This window comes from Mus musculus, chromosome 12, assembly GCF_000001635.26.
Source record: "Mus musculus strain C57BL/6J chromosome 12, GRCm38.p6 C57BL/6J".
Lineage (NCBI taxonomy): Eukaryota > Metazoa > Chordata > Mammalia > Rodentia > Muridae > Mus > Mus musculus.
This window is the reverse complement of record NC_000078.6, coordinates 65,391,176-65,417,664: the sequence shown is the minus strand read 5'-3', so window position 1 is coordinate 65,417,664 and position 26,489 is coordinate 65,391,176. Positions and strand designations below refer to the sequence as shown.

At 40.3% G+C, this 26,489-nt stretch overlaps 1 pseudogene; it reads left to right on the top strand.

Moving 5' to 3' along the window:
• Positions 1-11,694: 11,694 nt before the first annotated feature.
• On the top strand, positions 11,695-11,819 carry Gm26015 (annotated as a pseudogene).
• Positions 11,820-26,489: the final 14,670 nt, after the last annotated feature.

The window sequence follows — 26,489 nt, the reverse complement described above, 5'->3', positions numbered from 1 at the left end:
AAAGAGGGACTACAAAAAGAAATTAGAGCATTAACCTGAGAATTACTCGTTCATTTCCCAGCACACTTATCATTAGAACACTTAATGGTATCTGAAGGTACGATATTCCTTTATGATGCACATTGCCATTTTAGAAACTTGGAACGAACTTGGCAGGAAATGATTTGAGGGTAGCTAGTATTGGATAATGCACATGTTTCTATGTCCTGCAAAGTTGCTGGCTCCCTCTCTAGAGTACAAACTAACTGAAACCTGGAGCATATTTATTAGTATAGAATTTTTATTATCATCACATTAGTACCAGGTCTATAGAAATGTAAAAGTCATAAAAACAAACTTAACAATGACATCTCCTGTTCCCAGCTCATTCATTCTTATCTTTTCCCCAAACAGTCATTTCTTCTAATTGTGAAACACACACACCTACTACATATTATCTTTGCCCACATATCAGATATCATTAAGATCCAGTTAATCATTGTACCAGAGGGGCGAGAAATACTTGAAAGGCTTGTTAAATCAACCTCTTTCTGTGAAACAGCTTCTCGTAATCAGTCAAAATTCTTATCGTCATGTAGAATGGGATAGAGGTGTGCTATAGAAAGAAGCCATACATGCCAGACCCAAAGGAATCTGCTGCAATAAAAAATAATAATAATAATGATAACGTGGCTAAGGTGTTCCAAAACCTACTTTCCTGTTCGTTTCTCCAAATTATTGAGCTTCCCACAGGTTTTGCTGCCATGTGCTCAGAGTTTTTTATAGCTCAGAAACTGTACAACTTCATTGTCACCACTGGAGACAAAATTTCCAAAATTGGTCCAGTTGTCTCTCTTCATTTTCAAGAGACGATAGAACAATGAAATACACAATAGCACGGGGGCGTTGATTTCAAATCAGTTTGTCAACAATGATGCTTCATTGACATTAAAGCTGCCCACAGTTCACAGACTGGATGCTTAAACAATTCCTGGAAAGCATTTCCAGTGATGTGAGTGCACTACTTCTCCTCACCCTTCTATTAAAAACTGCCTTCTGCCTTTTTCTTTAACCTCCTGGTTTTCTTTTGTGTCCTCACAGACTGAATGCCACAAGTACACACAGCACTGACCCTTGAGCATCTTTTATGACATCTAAGGATAGCCTGCTATTAAAAAGCAGTGGCTGCCTTCCTAGATCCATTTTTAGAGATGTGCTTCCTGACACTTCATACGTGTCCAAATCTGCGATGATTCTGACTGCTGTCCATTCACTCCTTTTCTTTCTGTTGTTCCCTTGGTAGCTCATTGTCTCTGGCTTCACTGCAGTGTTTCCTTCTGAGTTCTCACCTTTTCCTCTCTTTCCATCCTTAATTTTTACTGTGAGGCCTGTTTTTCTTTCTCACTCTGTTGGAATTCCACAGGTCCACTCTTTGTCTTTATGTATGTGCAATATGACAAACTAAATCTGACCAAAGCCTGTGAATTGTTCATCATGACACCTTTTCAACATAGGACAAGTGTTGGAACTGGGGCTGCATTGCCTGTCAGGGTCAGGATGCCACCTTTACAGCTTAGCACCTGCAGGATACTTAATTGAGAAAATCTATAAGCTCTGAATGAAATTCCTGGATCTTCTGTGATGAATCAGCTAGGAACAAGGAAAAATAGCTCTACTCACATGTAAGGCTTAGAAGATATTAGTATTTTATAAAAGTGAACACACAGTCCACACAGGCTATGGTAAATAGTGAGACAAATATTAATTTGTAGCTACCCTATATATTCAGAATAGAAGAGAAAATGTTTATTTCAATTCATAAGTCTTGAAAAATGTGATATAATTGAGAAGATGGTAAGAGAATTAAAATGGGAATTCTAGTCATACATGTCAATAAGCCAAAATTATACTCATTTTTTAGCAAAGTATATTTATTTGTATCATGAGATCCAAGTGCAAAGCATATCAAAACAATGTGAAAATACTAATTAATACATAGATTTGACATCTCTAAAAATATCTCATGTATGAGGCTGGAGATATAACTGTAGCAAAAGAGGGCTGGTGCTCTTACAGGAGACCCAAGGTTATGGTCCCAGTACTCACACAGAGGCCATCAGCCATCTGAAACTGAAGTTCCAAAGATCTGATGTTCTCCTGTGGCCTTTGCAGGCACCAATTGCAAACGTGGTACACAGACGTACATGCAAACAAAATGCCCAAACACAGTGAATAACTAAATAAATTTTAAATAGCATATATTTAGAATGCACACCATTTGGAGATGTTAACATCTGTTTAGTCTGTTCTGCTGTTTGTCACCTACTGCTATAAGTATGAAGAAGGTAGAAAAAAATGGTTGAGAAGAATGAATATCTGAAAACCATTAAAAATTAGACAAGAAGCAGTGTTGTTATCAAGGTGGCTCAGCAAGTAATGGTGCTTCCCACCCATCCTAATGACCTGAATTCCATCCATGGAGTCTTATGCTAGAAGGAGAGAACTTATTCCCGTATTCTATGACCTCCAAAGGAATACTACGGCTCGTGAATGAGCTCATGTGCGCACACATACACGCACACGCACACACACACATTCATGTAATAACTTTTTAAATAAGTTGTCATATTTTATGAGTTATATAAAACAGCACATATGGAATGGAGGCCAGTTTAAGCCTTATCTACTAGACTATAAATCAATAGAATCAATATACAGGGGGTTTGTTTTGTTTTTGTTTTTTCTTATTCTCTAAAGCAGTGTGCAAGGAGGGTTATTTTTGAAGATTACCTTAAAGGTACCTAAAATGCTCTTTGATACAATAAAGTTAAGTAATTAGTACTTCTACTAATATCATATTCACTATGTTTAGGAAAAAAAAGTTTTCAAAAAATAAATATGCACTGAGATGCACTCACATTAGAAAATTAAAAGCATCTGTAATCAGTAGAGAAAGGTATTGAGCAATTGTCGTTGAACTACTGTAACACTAATCTCTGTCCTATGACTATGCCTGCTAAGATCTGTGGGTTTTAAGCACAAATGATCCTCAGTACAGAAGAGCATGATGCCACCCTGAGTATTCTTCATTCACAAGCTGGCTCCTTTACTCTGGGAAACCACACACGTGACTTGTTTCCATGGTAACGCACAAATTAAAGATCCCAAAGTCAGCTGCACGGGAAAGAAAAAAAAAACATCTTTTTTTTTTTATTATTATTTTAAAGGAAAACCTTTGCCCTAGTTTTTAGCAGTTATTGTGAGTATTGCCAATGTCTTTAAGTATAATTTTAAGCCTTCTTCATCATGAGCAAGGCATTGTAATCATGCCATATATTTCGCATGGGCAATAGAACAGTGCTGCTCCTCTTAAGATTCTAATATATTAGGCTTAGAAAATAAAGGAATTGTTTTTAGTAGGCTGTGTACTTGATAGCAGTTTTTTTTGTGAACTGACCTGTCTGTCCTGATACCTATTTTTTTTTAAATCTCTTCTGATAAATAGCAACAGCTCAAAGTCAAAAACAACAGACTTAACTCATGATAAAGAATATTAACATAAATTGATACTTCAATACTCAGATAAATGCAAAGATTCAGATATCGTAGCCTTTCATTTTCCGACAATGATTCTTCTCCACAGAACTGTATACTTTGGCAGAATCCAACTTTTAAAACTGGAACAACAGAAGCTTCTGTGAGTGAGACGGGGGGCGGGGGGGGGCTTTCTCCCCCTGAACTCAGGCCCCTCCCTGGATGCTGGATGCTTTCATAGTTAATCTTCTCACTGGTCCTTGAAGTTTTCTTCTTATTTTCCTTTTGAGGAAATTGAGGCTCCTGGGTACTAAGTTAACTTGTTCAGATAAATGAAAGAATCAAAATTCAAGTCAAAAGAAACAGCTTAAGTTAGTGCACGCAATGGAATTTGGAGAAAAGCATATTATGTCATAGTGTTGTATTTTCCAAATCTCTTTCCAAGGTAGATTGCACATCAGGATATAGTCTACAAAAAATATCTTCTTTGCAATAAAGGACAATATGGACAGTTTAACACATCAAGTGTTCTGGCTTATTACTGGTTCCATGAGAGAGAGAAGGGGAGGAAAAAGGAATGCAGTCATTTGCCACATAACAGGCCACTGTACTTTTAGAACCAATTCAGTTTCCGTGCACGTAGTCCAAGGACAAAACAGTGCCTGATATAGAGCTCCTTTTTTTTTTTTTTTTTTTTGATTTATACTCTATTTCCTGTACAACAGATTACAGAACGGCTTTTGTTTCAGATAAAACGAATACGCACAAGGTACTGTGGTGCTGACCTCCACCTGATGCTAACACATGCTCCAAATTTATACAGATTTTAAATTTATAACCAAGTCTGAGCAGACGATAGTGCCATCTGAGGTGTGGGACTGAATCCTGTGTTGACATCACCCTAAACAACTGTGAAAGCAGTGCCTCTGCAGATGTCTTTGCGCTGCTCTCTGTACTCTTCATTCATTTAAATGTCGATGAGCTGAGACGGTACCAAAAAGCATGCTCTTAGTTGGCCTTAACTCCTTGTCCTTTTCAGGCACTTCCTTGAATTCAATTATAGTTCAGTTTAATTCAGAGTAGATCAGGATTCCCATCACCATAGAACAATTTAATTGTGTTTTCTTTCTGACTGACCATTCACTTGATGGAAGTCTTTACTAATATTAATGACTACAAGTGACTAATATTAGAAAAAGAAATTAAAACAGTACCTTCTTTTGTGTGACTTAGAACAGTTCTTTGAATTAATGCACACGAAATTTGAATTCCCACTGCATGCAAGCTTCTTCATCTGTGCATATCTCATCATTGATTCCTCTGTGAATAATAACACAGGCTTTAAAACCTATTAGACTTAAATTCAACTACCGCTTCTGCCAATTTCTGCTTATGTAAATTTGATGGAAAGTCTGGTTTTGTTTGTACCTTGTATGCAAAGGTAATAGCATTAGATTAAGAATTTGTGTGAGGAGTAAATGTGAAGGAAAAAAAACCTTATCAAATGCTAAAACCAGCACCTATTTCTTTTTTTTTTCCATTTTTTATTAGGTATTTAGCTCATTTACATTTCCAATGCTATACCAAAAGTTCCCAATACCCACCCACCCCCACTCCCCTACCCGCCCACTCCCCCTTTTTGGCCCTGGCGTTCCCCTGTACTGGGGCATATAAAGTTTGCATGTCCAATGGGCCTCTCTTTCCAGTGATGGCCGACTAGGCCATCTTTTGATACATATGCAGCTAGAGTCAAGAATTTATGAAATTCCTAGCCAAATGGATGGACCTGGAGGGTATCATCCTGAGTGAGGTAACACATTCACAAAGGAACTCACACAATATGTACTCACTGATAAGTGGATATTAGCCCAAAACCTAGGATACCCAAGATATAAGATACAATTTCCTAAACACATGAAACTCAAGAAAAATGAAGACTGAAGTGTGGACACTATGCCCCTCCTTAGAAGTGGGAACAAAACACCCTTGGAAGGAGTTACAGAGACAAAGTTTGGAGCTGAGATGAAAGGATGGACCATGTAGAGACTGCCATATCCAGGGACCCACCCCATCCAGCACCTATTTCTGACAGCACAATGACCTTCCTTTCTGTGGCTCTTCCCTAAATGCTCTCTGATTTTTTTTTTATTCCACTCTATGGTCACACTGATCACCTTACTGTTCCCTAACTAGCACATTTCCCACCATTGCTTCTTGGCATATGTCATTAACACTGCCCATTCCTCCTTCCATTTCACCGAGCTCCTTGGATGTGAGTATTTCTTCCCTGCCCATGTCTCTTCTGGCCTCTCACCCTTTGAGCTCACTCTAAACATATTGCCAATTCTGTAAGTACATCAACTATAACTTTGACGTTTACATTTGCATTATAACAACATTTTTATTACAAGCCCTCATCATGCTTTAGGGTCCTGGGAAGCAGAGGGCAGATAATGGAGCTTCTAAAAGAACATGGCCATTGTGTCCACTGTCTGTTTTGTTATTTGTGGCATCATCACTCAGCAGCAAACCCAGGGCCTGGTGAATTCCAGGTCAGTGCCCTACCACTGACTTCCCTACAAGCCTTTCTAGCTCTTTTGAGCGTACAGTTCTAGCCATAGACAGGACAAGACCACCCTCATATTCTCAAAGCTGCATTGAGTAAGAACTGGACTCAATGTCTACTTGGTAAACACAGTTTAAACAATAAGGACTGTATACAGAGGGAGCAGACAACTGGAGATGGAGGGGAGGAGGGAAATAAGTGAACCTGGGAAGGATGCATAGAAGAACACTGCGCTCATTTATCATCCACTTTATTTCACGTCTAGAAACCTGATGAGTTGGTAGCAATAGATGTACAGTGTGTCCTGAAGAAAATTCATTTCACCCTTTTTAGCTTTTCATACTCATGTTCTGGGAGAAATACCATGAGAAATGTAGTTTTGCATTAAAATCGTGAGTTGAACAGTCTTTAAAAGCATAGGTGATGGAAAACAGCATGCAAGAAGGTAGACAGATTGTCGAAAATAAGAGCATCAACCTGCCTGCTTCAAACCAAGAGGCCCGGTGCTGAAATCAGAGTTCGTGCTGTGGGGAAACTGTATCAGGAAATCTGTCCCCGTGTCAACAGTCCCTGCAGTCTGCTGACCTGGGCAGATACTCCAATTGATTAACTTCATCTGTGTCACCCGCAGAGAGAAAGGCAGTGGTAAGTGATGACTTCACCAGTATCCATCTTTTCTATTTAAGGAAGTTAGAAATACTCCCTAAGATGGATGCTGAAGTAGGTACCATCTATCTTTGGGGCCTAATATATGGTTGGTGGTTTCTTAAAAACCTGAAGCCAAGGGCCTTGAGAGGCAGAGCAAGGAAGTTTTCCCAAAGATAAGCTTAAAATTTTTGCTGATTTTTGATAATATTGGAATCTTGAAATTTCCTTAAATGCAAGAGATAGCAGAAACTAAAGAAGAGAAATAGGTTATCCTTCCTCCTTCCAGACTATATATTCCATGTAGCTATGCTAACATAAAAGTTTAGCATTTCTTGCTTCTATCCAATAGCACACATACACACACACACACACACACACACACACACACACACGCAGGCACGCACGCACGCACGCACACTAAGCTTTATTCTACTTCATTAAATGTAAGTTCAAAAATTTCTATATCTCTTCTTGAAAATTTCATCTACAGAACTCAATCCAGTTTTTAACACCATTAATGCTTCCAGTGTAGTATTGATGCTTCCAGTGTAGTATTAATACTTCCAGTGTAGTGACTGGTTATTATGTTCTTGTGTATAGAGGACTGTATCCTTAATATTCTTAGCTGCAAGCATATTCTCTGCCTATTGATTAACTTTTATGTCCTATAATTGTTTTTTGTATAAGCAACTTTAATTATATAATATTGCTTGAATCGGTTCTTGTACAGAATGTTAAAGAATTTAGATTCTGAGCATCAAGGTAGCTAAGCAAAAAATGGTTCTTGCTCTGTAAACCGAAGTTTGATCCCTAGAACCTGCTTAGATGTGGAATGAGAGAGCTAACTCCCAAATGTCCCCTGACCTCCATTATGCCATGATGTGTGTACCTCCCTCATACACACACACACACACACACACACACACACACACGCACACACGCGCGCGCTAAGCTTTATTCTACCTTCTCTTTTCAGAGAGACATTTGCCCCTACCATACTTGTTCATATGCATAGACAAAGTATGTGTCTCTCTGTGTGTACACATATTTATAAACCGATTTTTGTGTTTATGTTTATTTTACATAAAGATCATACTCCATGTTGTTGTTAACACTTATATTCATCCATTTTCTTATAAATCTTTCTGTACCAGAAATAGACACTTACTACAATATTCCAAGTACAGAAATTTAATCAACCACCAGTAATCAATGAATATTTGTTTTACTTTCATTTTGCTGGCTGGAAAAAATATGTCAAAAATGAACACAATCCTTCAGTATTTTTTTCTGGTGTATTATCATAATTTGAATGTGGGAACTCACTCCTCAGTCTGACCACATGGACTAGGAACAGTGTTCTCCTGGACTGCCGTAACATGTATCATGGTTCAGCCAACAAGAATAACAGCATAAGGCAGCTGCTGGTTGAGTTCTCTTCCTAACTTCCAGGAAGCTGTGCACTCAGGTAGCATTTCCTCAGTCTGCACACAGGAATTCTCTCTTGTCTACATAAGGACACCGGCCCCATCATGCACTTCCTGCACTCAGGACCTAACTCAAAGCTAATTACCACAGATACCATGTCCAAACAGCATCCTACTGAGGACTGAACATATGAGTTTTGAAGGTACCTAGTGTAGCAGGCAGAAACCTAAGATGGAAGTTTCAGGTTAGGGCGCTGTGCCAGATGGCCCCTGTAATGTCCCCTCTCACCTTAGTGTTCAAAGCAACCAATGTCCTGTACCAATAGCACCACACCGTGCTTATTGATCTTTTCTTTTCTCCTGGATTTGTTTTAAATTAAAGAAAAGAAAAAAGTGTTCTCTCATTCTTAGATTACATCTTCCATTTACCATTGAAGGTCTGAGCAATGAACAATGCTTAATGACCATTTCTGGAATTGTTTTTGCTCATTTTCCTATCAGGAGGGAGTTCATACATAATGAATATTAATTCACTGTATCTCTATTAAGGTTGGAGTTCTAATGTGTTGTTAATTATTAGATTCCTAACAGAGCATATAGCACATACTGTGTGCTCAGTAAACATTTACTGAATTTACAAGAAAGAATACGAAGAATGAATCAGAAATGATGTGAACATTTTTCAGATTACTACATTGTGCCTAAACAAAAGATGATAACCTCAGTGTGTTCACATTTGTCAGTATTTCCACTAAATATTCTACATTCTGTGTCTCGCCTTATAACCATTGTCACCATAGATAATAAACAAATTTTCATTATTTCACTCTGACTGCGAGATTCTTTTTTCATTCCATTCATTTTATACTATTTGACTTACTATACTTATAATCTGAACAAAATATAATTTAATTAACATGAACATTAAGACATTAAGGAGTGAATTCATATATAACATCACAAATGAATTTTATAGAATAGCACATGTCAAGCACACGCAACAGTTTTTTGAGTTGTGCCTGAGTGTATATGTGTGTGCGCGTGAGTGTGTGTGTGTGTGTGTGTATGTGTGTGTGTGTGTGTGTGTGTGTGTGTGTGTGTGTGGTGTACAGAGACCAGAAGTGTCAGATTGCCCTACAATAGTTGGTGTTACAAACAGTTGTGAGGCATCTGACATAGGTGCTAGAAATCAAACTCCAATGACACGCTCAAACATAGAATGGTCACATTACATTTCAGTAAATGTCCTCAGAGACTCCTCAAGAAAAGAACTTAGAAGTCAACATATGATCTCCACTTATATTTGATTTATTATGTGAGATTAATTCACACACTATGGGGGCTGCATATAAACTAAATAAGATGCAGAATGTCAACACTACTATCTATTTGTATGTATGTTTAGCAAAATTCATAGAAGCAAAACCCTGGCCTTTGATGCCAAGCAAAGACTTTGGAAACTTAGTAATGGTGTTTAGAAGCTTAAAAAGATATATACACCAAAGTAACCTTGCTAGCTAAAAGACTCTGTGAATGTCCCTTTTGCAGCAATGTCCTCTGGAAATGATAGACAGTCATATCTGTATTTAAAAAAAAAAACACATTTCTACTTCTGAGTAGTGGTATTGTCAACATATGATATGAAAACCATCAATACATGCCAACAGTGTTTGCAGTGCAGGTGGCAAGAAACTCTATGGCTAAGGCAGGGGGGAAAATGAAAAAGAAAACAACCAAGTCAGAAAGTGTATCTTGTGCTGAGATGAGCAGGAGAGCCTAGTAAACCAGAGGAGGAAACTGATAATTTATGCATCAGAACAAATACATCTACGCTCAGTGAACTAAGAGCAAAACCATCTCATTTATCACCATCCTTTGCATACAAAATAGCTTATGCACATTATATTACCCACGTATCCTTTGAAAATGCCAACCAAAGAACTTGCTCCAGGTGAATAATTATTTACATGTTCTTTTCCTCTACAAGTAAAAATTATTAGTCTAGTACAGTCAGCCTGATGATGAAGTGAAATTGTGGAGAAAGTAGCAGGCAAGAAGTCACTTCGCAGAGAATTAATTAGGATACTCAGATATAAAGGGAATTTTCCAAGAAGACATTCGGCCCAAACCATCTTAGATCTACTAATTTAATAAAGTTCATTAGCTGTTTGTTAGAGGTCTGCTCGGCACAGCTTTGACAAGTCCATGTTATAGGTTCAGAAACTACAAATGTCTTTGAATGATTTAATGGTCGTACTGACCCATACCTTATACGGGTGCCCAGACATACACATAAAGTCAAACAAGGTAAAGACAGTGGGCATTTAAAAGGATTATGCAAATCAAGTCTGTCTCCAGCTCAGTTTTATTAATGGACAGGATATAAGTTGAAATAACTTTCAATTTCTATGAAAATTTATGACACACCAAATCTTCCTTTGGTAAGTGAAGAAACTACATTTATCAAATACTCATTTAACAAGCACTGTGTGCTGGGAGCTAGGGATGCAACTAGTAAGTACTTCCCACCTGGAAAGAGCTCTCAAGCTAAGGATGTCTACTGGGAGAGATTTGTAGAGCTCAAGACTTGGCAGACTAGCAAAGAGGACCATTAAGTTTTGTTTGAACTGGAGAGGTACCTGAAGGAACAGCCTTTGGACAGAAAGAGCTTTGTATACAAAACATGAGACATCTATAGCAGTTGAGTAATGGTTCTAAAATGATGGTTTTATGTGTAAGCAGGACAGATTAAGGAATTATCCCAGGATCTTATGTGTAGTATGTGAAAAATCAGAGTAGGCTTGGGAGTCCTGCTCGTTTTGTTTTCTGTGTAAATCAAAAGAAACCTGTCCCAAACATCTATTTGGTCCCACATGCAAACACTTCCCTGGAGCCTTGATCTTCCCCTGCATGGACTGCACTGCACAGCACATCTGCTTCCTCATCAAAGCCTCTGGTTTTCCTCATTGCCCATTGCTCAGCTCTTCCCTTAACTCACCTCGGTGCTAGTATTTTCTTCAATGTCTACAGATACATTTCCATACAGAAGAAATATACATGTTTAACAACAGCACTTCTGAAGCCATTTATTCTTCCTTCCCTCTCCTCCCTTCTTCTTCCTTCTCTTCTCTCTTCCTCTCTCCTCCCCCTCCCCCTCTCCCCTCTCCTCTCTTTTCCACTCTTCTTCCTATTCACAACACACAAACTCTTTAAAATATGGATCTAAATTCTCCCTTCCTTCCTGCACAACACACCTAACAGTCTCTCTTCACCTGTATTCTTATTTTCTGTATTATAAAGATAAATATTAAGGATATAGTTGTCATTGTCTCCCTTTTGTTAGCCATATACATTATATAAAATGATGGCTTTCATTAAGACATCTTATACACATGTTTATAATGTACTTTATCTAGTGATTCTCCCCACTATCTCTTCTTTACACACTGAGATTCAAAAACACAAATATTACAGGTTTTCTCTCAAATACATAATTGAGATTTCAATGGTAAGGGAAGAAGAACAAGAACAGATAGTTGACCTGCTTCTAGAGGCATTGCAGGTGTGTATCATATGTGTGCCAGTAGATGACAGAGAGGAGAGAGGCTATGTCTAAGCTCACTGCTCTGGCCTGAGAACATCTGAATGAGTAGTAGCCTAACACTTCCAGAAAAAGAAAAAGAAAAAGAAAAAGAAAAAGAAAAAGAGAGAGAGAGAGAGAGAGGGAGAGGGAGAGGGAGAGGGAGAGGGAGAGGGAGAGGGAGAGGGAGAGGGAGAGGGAGAGGGAGAGAGAGAGAGAGAGAGAGAGAGAGAGAGAGAGAAAGAGAAAAAGAAAAAGAAAAAGAAAAAGAAAAAGAAAAAGAAAAAGAAAAAGAAAAAGAAAGAGAAAAAGAAAGAGAAAAAGAAAGAAAAAGAAGAAAAAAGGGAGCCTGAGACAACCACTAGCTGGGCACCAGGCGGTCCAGACAGAGAGCTAACCTGAGAAGTGCCTGGCTGCCCCAGACAGGCTCCCAGGGTAGAGAGTGAATAAGAGACAAGAAGAACCTCAGCTGGGACCAAGAGCCCTTGATGGAAGTGAGCCTGAAACAGACAAACAGACAAACCTCTCATGGGGCCACTAGGGCCTGAGCCAGCCTGAGATGATCACCCAACACCATGGGGCCCTGATAGGGAGCTAGACTGAGATGACCACCAGTCCTGCTCCCTGCATGCCTGGGGGAAATGGGGGCCGATCTGAAAGGATCCCTGCCTGGGGCCATATACCTTAGCAGGACATAGAATTCCTGAGGCCACTCCTGAGGTCCCCAGACACTCAGAGACTCTGGGTGTCATTAAGAGAGGCAAGTAAGTGGTGGAGAAAAGGAAGACAAAAAGAGGAAAACAGAAAGATGTAGGTACAATGAGGAAATGCAGAACTAGAGACTCAAGGGTAGTCTGATGTAAGTAGACAGTGATACCACCTGAGACCATGGTGGGGTCCTGGCCTATGCTGCCACCTGTGGCCACCTCTGCGACCTTGGCCCTGAAGCAGCAAGTCCAAGAGGACATCATCACTGGTCTGAGATGCCACAATGGGACATATTGATGTCTGAGGACTGAGCAGGAATGGCCCCATCTCTTACCTGAGCATCATGGGAGATCTGGCCCTGGGACATGAGATTAGAAGAGCTGACCCCACCCCTAGCCAGCTACAGCACTCAAACATTGCAAAAGTTTCAGGTGAGCCGGGCCCCCAGTGTATAAGTGTGTGAATGCTGGCCCACCCACACATCTCCCATAGATGAGGGAGAGATGCCCTCCCTCCTCCCCACACCTCACCACCTACAGCAGGTGGGAGACCTTGCCTTGGGATCATGAGAGCAGAAGAGCTGGCCTTGCCCCTCACCAGCTGCAGCTTTCAGGAGAGGGGCCTGCATCTAGCCTCAGCAGCACAGTAGAGCTGAACCTGGTGGCAGGAACATGGCAAGCTGGCCCCAAGGGTGTGAGCATTGGAAAGATGGCTCTGCCACTTGTCTATTGAGTAGTGATGTGGACAAGAAAGACATGCCCCATTCTTCCCCCTTGCCACCTAAGGCAGGCAAGAGAATGGCCCCAATGTCATCAGAGCAGGAGAGCTTTCCCTGCCCCTCACTTACTGCAACACTCAGGAAAGTGAGTCCTGCACCTTGGCTGGGCAACATAGTAGAGCTCACGCTGTATGTAGGGTTTCAGGTGAGCCAGTCGCAAGGGCGTGAGCACAGGAGAGGCAGTCCTGCCTTTTGTCTGCTGGGTGGTGGTGCAGATAAGGGAGAGATGCCCCCTCCCCTCCCTCATTCCTCACTACCTATGGCAGGAGGGAGGGCTGGCCCGGAATCATGGCAGTAGAAGAACTCTCCCTGTCCCTTATCACCTGCAGCACTAGGAAGAGTGGGCCCTGCACCTGACCTGGGCAGCAGGGTAAAGATGACCCTGGTTGCAGAGATTGCTGGGTGAGCGGGACACTAAGGGCGTGAGAGCAGTAAGGCCAGTAAGCTGTCAGGTCCAGATCCAAGGCTTTAAATTGGCCCATCCCACCATCTACCCCATCGACGAACTGCTGGAGTATAGGAAAGGAACAATCTAAGGAATCCAAGACGTCGGGATCTCCATGACATGGGGCAACAACACAATGCTTAAGAGGAGCTTCAGAGAGGGCCCAGTGTTAGCGGAGCATCAGAAGCTAGAGGTCTCATACCAGACCAAGGAGTCATTGCCGTGAACATGTGCAAGAAAGGAGTGTGGACGAGGGGCTGATGAGATGGCCCAGCAGGTAAGAGCACTGACTGCTGTTTGGAAGGTCCTGAGTTCAAATCCCAGCAACCACATGGTGGCTCACAACCATCCATAGTGAGATCTGACGTCTCTTCTTCTGGAGGGGCCGGAGTGAGCAGAGGACCTGAATTCAATTCCCAGTGAGCAGAGGACCTGAATTCAATTCCCAGCAACCACATGATGGCTCACAACCATCTGTACAGCTACAGTATAATCATATACATATGAATGAATGAATGAATGAATGAATGAATGAATGAATGAATGAATGAATGACAGGCTAATCGGTGAAGCCTGTTCAAATAAATAAATAAATAAATAAATAAATAAATAAATAAATAAATGGAGTGTGGATGAAAGGGTACACTGTGGGACACTCTGTGACACGCTACAGCTTCCACAAGATTTTTCCCCCTCTGTTGTGGGGGAGGTGGTAAGGATAGAGGACAACTATGAGGGGTGGTGAGTAGAATTAGGGTGCATGATATGAAATTCACAAAAAAACAATAAAAAGTTTTTTTAAATTAAATTAAAAATAAAAAACAGATGCTTGCACATATATGACCTAATTTAATCCTCCTAGCAACCCTTTGTGGAAAGGACTCTCACTCTTCCCATTTCACAGATGGGGAAACAAAGGCAGGAAGAGGATCGATACCATCCGGAGAGCACAGAGGTAGAGGGTGGAAAGCAGTGAGCTTTTAGAGTTCCTCACAGAGAGTCTGGAATACAGTAATCCTGGATAAATCAGTCAATTTTAGCGTGTCATGATTTTCCACCTTCTGCTACCCTCATTTGGTTCACTTACTAGGAATTCTATTTCTACCTCTTTCCCTGTCTCTTCAGCTGGAGATGGCTTTCCTTAGCAACCTGCCCAGTTTTTCCTTTTGGCAACCTCCCTTCTTCTAATAACATCTTACTGGTATATTTACCAGACTAATTTTCTCTCACACACAGACACGTTTTCTGAGAGATCTGACATGGGCATCGTATTTGTTGGGGCACCTTTGACTCTTACATAGCACTCTGGCACAACGCCTTACATGATGTGTTGGATAAATTTTTACTGAACTAACTTGTAAGATTACCAAACTAATTTGTAAGATTATAGTCCAGGATTCAGGTATGAGGAACCATTTTCACTTTAAAACACACACACACACACAATACCTGTTCCCAAGTTCTTATGATAGTCACACTTTCTGAGACGAGGCAAACTGGACGAATCAGCCAAGACATTTTCTTTTTATGAGATTTTGGTATCAGACCTCTTCCCTACTCAAAAGAGTACTCCATCAGAATTGATTGTCCATGAGAATGCATTAATTGAAAAGCAGACCTCTAGCAGAATTGGCTGAATCAGGCTGGGGTTCAATCACGCACAGATAAGTGTGTGCTTATTGCAAGAAATCTTACTTTCCTAGTACAGATGAGCCTTTCCAAGGTACACAGTGAACTCTGAACAGAGCAGGAAAGGTTCAGTACAGAAAAGGTTCAGAACAGAAGAGGTTCTCTATCTAAGAAGCACCAGTGCCATCTGCAGGCAAGTCCTAGGTAGTAGTTCTGTTTTCACCCATGGATTGCTCCGCAGTTCCATCAAAAGGCCTTTCACGTCCTTACTCCACGTTAAAATACTGCAGATATCATCTTCTGTGGAAGGGTTCCATCCACACTCTTCGTCAGTGAAGCGGGTATTGTGAACATAAAACAAACCAGAGCCTGGAGAGGAGAGGCTAAAGTCCTGTAGAGGCTGGGGACTGTAGTTATCCCCAAACTACAGGCTTGGTGTGGTGGCTATCTGTAATCCTAGCACTACAGGCACAGGGAATCCTTTGCTCAAGCTGGCCACATCCCAAGGGAGCTTGCCTCTAAATGAGATGGAGAGCAATAGAAGATACCCAAAAGAGTATCAGTTGCTGTGAACACGTACGCTGTTAACCCTCCAGCATTTGGGAGGCAGAGGCAGGTGGATCTCTAATTTTCCAGCCAGGTCAGCCTCAAGAGTTCCAGGCCAACTAAGGCTACATAGGGATACCTGTCTAAAAGAAATCAGTAGTACAGAGTACTTATTCTGCTCATCTCCATGACTTCATTTGCTTAAATTGTGTTTCCTATCTGTTAAAATTAAATAGTCACTAATTGCTAACTGCAACTACAAAGGCACTAATAAAACCCCACCTATGATAACAGGAAATGATGTATTGCCATACAGAAGTAACCCAGTAATACCACATTGCATTTATTTTTCAATTCTTTTAAATCAAATTCATGTTTACCATCAGTTTTGTTTTACAAGTGGATGAATGCAATTCTGTGCCTTGGTCTGGAAATCCTATCTGAGATCTGCAGAGAAAAATTATAAAGTTTTATCTTTTTGAAGCTCTCCAAATTCTCTTATCAATCCTTGCTTTTCTTAGTCTACCTATAGAATGTTTCTTTATGGACTTTACAAAGAGTTTCAATGTAGTCACATCTGTTGTGGATGGCTCTGTGCTGCTTGCTCTCCCAGTAGAGGCTGTCTGGAATAAGGAATGAGTCACATACTCAGGTGGCTTCTTGTGAACCAATCCCCTAATGAATAAAGGAACCAATCACTGGGCGAATTCCGTGTTGGACAGAGGAAGAGAGGAAGCAGGAGAGAGTTAGGTCCTCTTTGGAATGGGACAGCAGAGGGGTAAGATGTAGCTGCTAGAATTTCCCAGTACCATGGTGGATCCGCAAGGATTTACCCCCAAGAGGAATTGGATTTTAATAAGGCTTACAAGATTAGATTTTAGTTGTTGTGCCCAGAGATTGAGTTACCATTGTTTCTGAACTAAATTTGTGTTGTGTTTTCCTTCACAAAGTGGAGAGAAAGGTACAGCAGCAAAGCATGGGTTTGCCAGAGGTGCACCACAAAGGCCGTGGGGGATTTGAAGCATGGGGTTGGTGTGGTAACAACCCAACAGTGGGAACCTAGTGAGCTGGGTGAAGAGATTGTGGAGTTCTGAGTAAGCGTCTCCATGGGATAAAACAGGTCGGCCATTGCCCACCAGTGCAAAGCCAGCCAGGCTGCTGGGGCAGAGGCACAAGAGCCGGGAATGCATCGCTTCCGTTTCTTTTTAATACTTCCCACTGCACACATCTGATCTGAATTGGCTTATTTTGTTACTCAAGGAGATTTATGTATATTTTGTTGTGCATGTGGAGTTGTGTCAATTATCACCAGAAAATTTTTCACCAAACAACACCGTGCTTAAATATGCCAAAAATAAACCAATCAGGGTCTCTAAGTTTGACCCAATACCAGCTTAAACTGCCTTCCTGCCTTCCACAGATATCCTTTCTGTAGTCCTGTGAAAATTACAGAGATATGAACCACACACACGCACACATACACACACACACACACACACACACACACACACACACACACCACCACCACCACCACCACCCATACTGCTCTGGTGACCGTGCTCTGTGCAAGCAAGCAAGCTCCACTGAGGCCTAAAACATTTTTTTTCTTTCCTTGGAGAACGTATCCTTACAATTCCAATGTGTGTCTTTAGCAAGGTACCTTTATACCACCTCCTTCCTCCTCCTCTTTGCTTTCCTGACCTTTAAATTAACCATGCTCTCCTAAGAGAATTGAATACCAGGAAAAAAACACAGGAGTAGGATCAGAATTTATACTCAACATGTGGTCACCTCCTCACATAGAAAAAGAAAGTCAGTTTGTTGCTTTCAAATCAAAAATGTTCCCAACCTTGAGAAAATGGAGCAAAAGAATGTTTTTATTTCATAGTTAGTTATAAATTGATGGGACAGGTATACCTGTCTCTGTCTAATACTTCATTCATTTTGAAGTTATTCACCAATTCCTAATTTCTAGTTTCATAACTGGACAAAGCATTTTATTTGCGCAATTGAGCTCAGTTGGATGTTGCTTTCAGAGGTCCAAGCTTAATGTCCTTCCTACCAGGCAAAGACAATTACGCCAACAAATACGAAGCGATTGGGAAGGTAGAGGCTCCCATGGCAACAGAGCTACCACCTGATGGGTAAACTTCGGAGTTATGTAGAGGCCAGTGAGAAATGCTTCTTCGTAAGGGTTACAAATTACAATACTAATTCTTCAATTTGTTCTAAGATTCCAAAGACTACAGATAGTATGGTCCTGTTGTCTTTTAACCCATCAACTTGAAGCAATTGCTTTACCTACTGTTCCTCCTTCTAAATTCCCTTACCCCGCATAAAGTGCAACAGTTTGAATATTTGGTGTCTGACAGACTGGTGAGAGTACATCTTTGTGTTCATACAATTCAAAGGGTCTCTGGAAGACCCATTGTCAGAGTTTGTTCCTAAGGATTATTTTTTTCCATACAATGTATTTGATTCTAGAGTGTTAACCTGAGCTCATCATGTAAATCCCAGAAAAGGCCCTGAGAATGAGTAAGATCTTTGAAACTTTAGAATGTTACCCGTTATATATTCTTTTGATTCCTTTTTTCCTTTAAATTCTTGTTACTGTTTGAGAATTTCATACATGCATATAGTATTTTTCCATCAAGTCCACCCTCCATCTTTCCCTCTCTTCTTCCCCCTCCCAACTTCTTGGACTTTGTTATTGGTGGTAGTGGTGGTGGTGGTGGTGGTAGTGGTGGTAGTGGTGGTGGTGGTGGTGGTTGGGGGGGTGTTTTGGGGGGTATTTTTGTTCTTGTCTTGGCACTTTTATTTGAAGTTTTTTTCATACAATATTTTCATCATATTTTTCTGCTTCTCCAACTCCTCCCTGATCTTCCGCACCTCCCTAACCAGTCATTTTTCAATCCAGCTAGTGCTACCCACATGGACATAGATGTAGGAACATGTACTAACATTCTACAAAGTTTATAGAAAAATCTTTATGATTTTAATTTTACAGTTCTTTTTTTAGTTCTTTTAATTATGTAACAGTTATGGAATTTTTCTGGTAGTTACTAAAACAGCATCGGTCTGCTGGATGCTGAACTAACAATTCTCATGTTGTCCACACTGCTGAGCACACCATGCATTGGCAATAAAGAAAACTATACCAACTGGTGAAGTAAGTGAGCTAGAAGAATGTTCTTTATTTTATGTTTAGGTATAAATTGATGGGAAATGACAACTTGTCTGTCCAATATTGAATTCATGTTGAAGTTGGTCTTCAACTCATAATTTCTGGTTGCACAACCACACAAAGCATTTTGTCTACACAATGAGCCCTTCTAGAGTTTTACTTTCACGTGTCCAGAAAAAAAAATTCTTCGAATGGAAGCCAAAAAAAGGACTTTTCTGTTGAAGAAAGTGATTATATATTGAGTATAAATTCTAGTCGTTATTCCTTCTTAGAAAATTATACCCATACTGTTCTTCAGATACCAGCAATAGGTATTAGGTGGCAATTAAACTTCATGAAGTTAAGGAAAGCAATGGTAGCTTCTAAAATATGAGAAATATGATTAGGCCTCCTTTAGCTACCACTACCATGTATGGCACCCTAGGGAGGAGTGGGGCCACAGAGCCTCCCCTCTGATCCGATATGGGTTGTTGAGAGGCTCAGTCTTGTTCTGGTCTTATGCAGGGAACCACAGTTTCTGTGAGTTCGGAAGTCCAGCGACATCCAAGTCACAAGAATACAGATTTCAGCACCTCTCATCCTCTGTCTCTGGCATTTTCTGCCCCTACTTTCCAATGAAAATATTTGTCAACTATGAAATTAGTGTCAGGGCCACCATGCTTTGCCTTACTTCTCTCTTACTATTTAATGTTCTTGTTTTGAAATTTGATTTCTTAAATTCTCCATTTCTCAAGCACTCAATGTAAGTAAAGTTATATTTCAAGATAGAATAAGGATCAGAGAAAAACTTTTGGTTCTCAGAGCACCTCCCATTTTTTCACTCGGTAAACTTCATAATGACTCTACCTACAACTTAGAAGTATTATGGAACCATTATTTTATGTGTGGTAATTAAAAATTAAAATGTGATTAACATTAGTGAAAATATACAGATGTGTTTTATAAATTCACCAAATAACTTATCTAAGATACTGTTAATAAAAACAAACACATTAACTAAAATGTTCATTAGAACTAGACAAAAAAATTAAGGATTCCATATTCTGCTTTCAAAATTCTAAGTATAGAATTAGAAGCCACATGCGTCTTTTGCCATTGTCTTTCACTGTTTCACAGAAACAACAGACATAGGTAGACAAAAGTCCAGGGTTGGTGGGGAGATTCAGTGGGTAAAGCACTTGCCGAGCCTGATCATTTGAGTCCAAACCCAGGAAATCATGTAAAGGTGAAAAGAGAGAACCAACTCCACAATGTTGTCTTCACACATAGCATATACACATGCAAAAATAATATTAATAATAAAAAATGCCTGCTGGAAAAGATTGGCTCAGCAGTTAAGAGCACTTGCCACTCTTACAAAGAGTTTGAATTCAGTTCCTAACTGCATGTTGGACAGTTCAGTCACCTATAACTCCAAGAGATCAAGAGATCTATTGTCATCTTATGGCCTCCTCGGGTAACACACATGCGCGCGTGCACGCACACACACACACACCATACTATACATACACACATAAAAATAATGAAATAAATATTTTTAACTATTTTTTAAAATAAATAAAATTTAAAAGTTGTTCATGCTGCAGAAATGCATTTGATGGATTAATGTTGCCGATGTCCCACAATTCCTCACTGGTTAATATAAAAATCCTAATATTCTGGGTTCAAAGAATCCCTCATTCAGCCTAACATAAAATTCAGAAGAGGCAAATGGCTTTCAAAGCATGGTCCTATGGTTGCTTCATCACCCCCCCAAAAAAAAAACTGAAAATGAAAACACAAGCATTAGCATATAACTATTGAGTCAAAAACTAAGGCTTGGTGTAGAACCCAAAAGAATCTGTACTTATCAGTCTCTTTGAGAGACCCTGACCATGCTAAGGTTTGAAAATAATTATGCTAAGATGAAGGGACACACACACACACACACACAGTACTCTTCCACAAAACTTTAGCTTTTCAGTCTTACCTGGTCAAGACTCTGTCTCAGTGTCATTTCCTTCATAGTCCTAATTTTCCATCTATTAGAGTTGAAACAGGAAAGACATCAAGGTCTCGTGGATTTAAGGCTTGGTTCCCAGAGTGGTGGTATTGGAGCTTGGTCGGAACTTTAAGAAGAAGAAGAACCTAGTGGGAATCTTCAATTCACTGAGAACATACCTTCTAAGGGCATCTTGGGACCTCAGTTTCTGCTGTCTCTTTTACTTCTGGGCCATAAGAGTAAATGATTTCAGTCTGTCATATTTTCCCATGACTTGGGCCACCATGGGTCCCAAGTCAACAAGAACAGCTCCTCATGATAAAAACCTCCTAAATAAGCTTTTGCTCTTTATGGCTCTGAGAGGGTTGTCTCAGAAATTGTTACAGTGGAGGAAAGATGACTGTCACTCCATCTTTTCCTTACTCCTAGACATAGGCTTCTTTATGGCCTCCAAGTCTAAACCTTGAGAAGTAGCAGTAATGGAGTTCTTCACACAAACATGCCTCTGTCTCCCTCTTCTTCTACCCTGGGTGTCAGAAAAGACTCGCAAATTGTCCTATTTGTTGCAACCAATTCCAGCATAGAAGCTACAAATGCTCTCTAGATTTGTGAATCTAAGAAAGTCCAACAATAACCCACCTGAAAGGAAAAGTTAAGCAAACTTATACTTTCCAAGAAAAATTTCTTATACCATGGAAGAAAATGCTTTAGGCTTATTCTTTAAGTCTGGGAACATTACTCTGCTAGGCAAAGATGAACAAATGTGAGAGCCCAAGACAACAGATAAAAACTTCTTTTCCAGCATATTTACTCTGAAATTCTATCATCCCCAAACAGTAATAATACGATTATTTAAATCTATCAAATACTTTATAAATACTTATTTTATATTTTCCAAATAAATGTTTGACATTGAACAACCAGCTAATTGAATAATTTCCTAATCAACAGTAATGACTCGTATTCAATATACAACCCACAAAGAAAAATAGTTATTTGAATGTAAAAGCAGAAACCCCCAGGGCTTTGGTTTGAATGAGTACTGCCCACGTGAATATGTACTTGAAAGTGTGGCCTGTGTGAGGTACTTGAGATTAGGTGAAGTCATAAAGATAGGGTCCCCATGGTGGTATTATGGGCTTTACAAGAAAAAAAGAAAGAAAGACCTGGAGCTGTGTGTTTGCCCTCTTCTGCCATATACAAAATGTCACAATGTTAGGGAACAGAGAGAAGATTAAAAACAGACAGCAGAGTATGCAGTTTGAGCACGAAGATACTATGGCTTCTTCATGGAGGATTTAGTAAATAATAAAATGTTTAAATAAAACCATTAGAATACATTGCACAGTGTAGAAAACTGCTGCTGCTGATACAGTTACTGCTAAGGAATTCACTCATCAACTACAAACACAGCCAGGTCATTCATCAAGAGTACCAAGCTGGTCTTTGCCTGGGAACCTTTCCCACTAAATCAATAGTGCTGTTTTGTAACGGATGGTTCCCTTCACAATAACAAATAGAATTTTTTACTTTAAAATTTTAGTTTATTTCTTTGTGTGACCATTAAGATAATTATAAGAAAATATAATCTATTTTTTACTTATAAAGCAATCCTGTATCCACTTTCTGAGTGAGAGAAACTTGGGGATTTTTTTTTAAAAAGAACACTAAAGTCAACTCAAGAAGGCATGCAAATGAAGAATGATAATGTTTAATTAAGTGAAATAGAAAAATAATCAAAGTTCATTATAATCAGTAATTTATATTTCTTCTGCACCCAAACTTTTGCCACAATTTAATAATTAATAAAATTAAAGTGAATGAAAGAATAGAATTTAAAAACACTAAGTGCATTCTTATTCTAGTATATAAGAAATGGACAAAGGGTAGCAGTGGGAAACAATTAGTGTAGTATCTGTCCCAACAATACGACCATACTCAACAAGCCATGCTGTTTGTCTTTCAACAATACTCCTGAAGTATAGAACAGACTTTTGCTTAAAATACTGTAAAGCCTGGTGTTTGTTTGTTTGGTTGGTTTGGTTTGGTTTTTTTGCCAAAGAGTTATAAACCTGAGTGCAGGCACTTGAGAAAGTACAGACACTGTGATTTCTGGCAATTCATCCACTGTCATTTTCATATTATCAAATTCTGCTTTATCTCAAGAGGCCTGGAGCATAGACTGCCTTCAAGAGGAGCTGGGGAGATGGCTCAGTGGAGAAAGAACTGCTTGCATAAACGTGAGGACTTGAATCCAAATCCCTAGACATCAAATAAAAGCCAGACTTGATCCTGCCCCTCTATAATCCCAGGGCTCCTACCAAGGGATGGAAGATAGAAGGAAGAGACCATTTCCTCCCAGCATCAGAGGACTGATGGCACAGAGACATTATTTGTGGCCATTCACCTTTGTGATCTCCATTAATTGTAAAATAAAATCTACATAAGACCACACATGCCACTTCAGCCTCCTAGGGACCTTCATTCTATTTTCTTCAAAAACTTTGCTAATGGGCTCTTAATGACTACTAGAATTTTTTAAATAGAGACTTTTAAAATGAAGCTGTTCCAAATGAAATCGGTCTAGCTATCTAGAATAATTCATTATTCATAGCAGTGTAATAACAGCAGGAAAGCTCTGCCAAGCTTCTTGAAAGCTAGCCAGAAGTTTAGCAGGTAAGTGTTCCTTTTAGTCAGCCATCGATACAGGTGTTAGAGTTTCTGGAAGCTTTGTTCTCTGAGGAAAAACATTTCATGGCATCTGAGAGAGCAACAGGCAACCATAATGAGCCTGAGACCAGATGCCAGCCAGAATCTCAGGCCAGCTGCTGCCTCCTTCTGATTCCAAACAAAGCCCTTCCCTCTGAGAGCACCGCTCCCTGGTGGAGGGACTGCGGTCATGAAAAACTGTGGAAAGTCACTTCTGGTACTGCTTAAACATCCTACTGGGTTGTAGCAAGGGTGAGTGACAGGGTCTTGGGAGAGCTTGGGGTTTGTCAAAACTTTGAGAGTAGACAAATCTGAGAAGTTGGTGATGTTGAAGAGTTTAGGAAAACATCATTGTTGTAAGAAGTTTCTTGGGACCTCAGTTATGTTTTATCCCTCCATGAGAGTGCCCTAAGGTAAACGTACTCCACACCAGAAAAGCAAACAAGCAAGCTAGAAGCTCATTTCTGTTACACACCAGCTATGTGGTCTTGGGCTTTTTACATATCCCTTTCCTATTATTGATGGAAATAGAACCTATGTCACTGGGTGACTGTGATGATCAATTGAGCTAACTCTATAAAGTTCTTAGTATGATATTTAAAATGTACCAATGTGCAACAAATGGCAGTGGTGTTGCTTTTGACAGCAATGTAACACTGTTAGGACAAAGAGGTAAACCTGCTTCTCCACACAAAAGGAGGGCTGAGATAAGAACCTCAAACTACATTTGTTATTGTTCCACCAAAAGAGTACCACCAAAAAAGTCCACGCCCAGTGGTATTTAAAAGGACATATGACTACAGAGGCTCCAGCCGTCCTGGTGTGTGTAAGTGATGAGAAACAAAATCAACAAAGCAAGATGTGTGGAAGGAAGTGGGAAACAAAGACCCAGCACTGGCTTCTCAATAGCCTTCTGGTTCTATCAACTTTCCTCGGACCTCTTCCTGCTATTGCTCATTAGCCCACAGACTGATTCAAGTCTTAGGGTTAAGACAAAAATAGAGGATGCAACATTCTAGCTGCCCAGCAAAGATTGAGTTTCTATAAATGTAATATAGACAGCTGGATTTGGTGGGAAATTAGCAGACAATCCCACATGTGCTCTATCTTTCTTACCCATCACATAACTGCTGTGGAACAGGAATGAGCTTCCAGTTTGATTGTTTATAGATGATCCATCCATCTGTGTTGTTATTTGTCTCTCTGTGGAGAGAGAGAGAGAGAGAGAGAGAGAGAGAGAGAGAGAGAGAGAGAGGTGAGGTGTATTTGTTAGGGTTTTATTGCTGTGAACAGACACCATGACCAAGGCAACTCTTATAAGAACAACATTTAATTGGGGTTAGCTTATAGGTTCAGTAGTTCAGTCCATTATCATCAAGCCGGGAACATGGCAGCATCCTGATAGGCAAGGTGAGGAAGGAGCTAAGAGTTCAACATCTTCATCTGAAAGCTACTAGCAGAATATTGGCTTCTAGGCAGCTAGGATGAGGGTCTTAAAGCCCACACCCTCAGTGACATACCTACTCCAACAAGGCCACACGTACTCCAAAAAGGTCCCACCTTCTAATAGTGTCATTCCCTGGGCCGAGCATATACAAACCATAACATGAGAGAAATAGTCTAAATAGAAATATGAGGCAGAAACGTAAGCCTAACAACAATTCCATAGGTAATATTTGACATCTGCTTTTTGACATAGCTGCCCTCCCGCCCACAGCCAGAACTCACTCTCTGGCTGTGCCCACTGCAGCCCCTCATGCTCTTTATTCCCTGTCCACCACACGGCTCTGCCCCTTCACCTCAGCAGAAAAGTCAGGTCCTCATATCTTCCCTCAACTGTTGTGATCCCCTCCATCTTTCTGCTTCAGAACGGCCCTTCTGCCACCCATTTGCCACACAGAAATGACTCAATGTGTTTCACTTGTTCTCTGGACAACTTCCCATCACACTCTGAGAAAGGACCTTGCAGTTTGCCCTGCATGACCTCAGGCCGTCAGTATCTCTTAAGTCTCTCTGACCACTCCTTACTTTGCTCATGAGCCCCGCACACAAAGTCCTCCCCAGGAAAAGGTACCATTCCTCTTTCTCCTCCGTTGTTTTCCCTCTGACAACAGTTCTTCCCTAGTTATCGAAGCAGGGTCTGCGCAATTTCCAGATCAGTGAAACATTCCTCAGACACCATAGCAGCGCTTTCCCTCCATCTTCCCATCCATCCTCCTGCTGTCTTTTCACCTTGACTCCGATGCACTCAGTATCACAGACACGGGCCACTTATCTGTTACCTCTCTCTCCATTAGAATACAAATATAGGCTCTGGAGAGGATCGGCTGCTGTCTGTGCTGCAAAACATACTTGTTCACTAAGTATTTGCTATGTAAATTGTAGGAGAGCTTTTTCTCATACAAAGCACCTTAGCTAGTATTTGCAAATCTTCAGAATTTCTGTGGTGGTTTGAATAGGAATGGCTTCCACTGGGTTATATATTTGAATGCTTGGTCATTATAGAATGAAGTCACTGCTTAACAAGGATTGTTGGAGTAGGTGTGGCTTGGTTGGAGGAAGTGTGTCACTGGGGGGTGGGTTTGGAGGTTTCAAATGCTCAAGCCAGGCCTGGGCTCTCTTCTTGATGCCTGCAGACCCATATCTAGGACTCTCGGTTACTTTGACTACAGCATGCCTGCCTGGAAGTTGCCATTCTTCCCACCATGATGATAAAAACTAAACCTCTACATTGTAAGCCAGCCTTAAATATTTTCTTTTATAAGAGTTTCCATG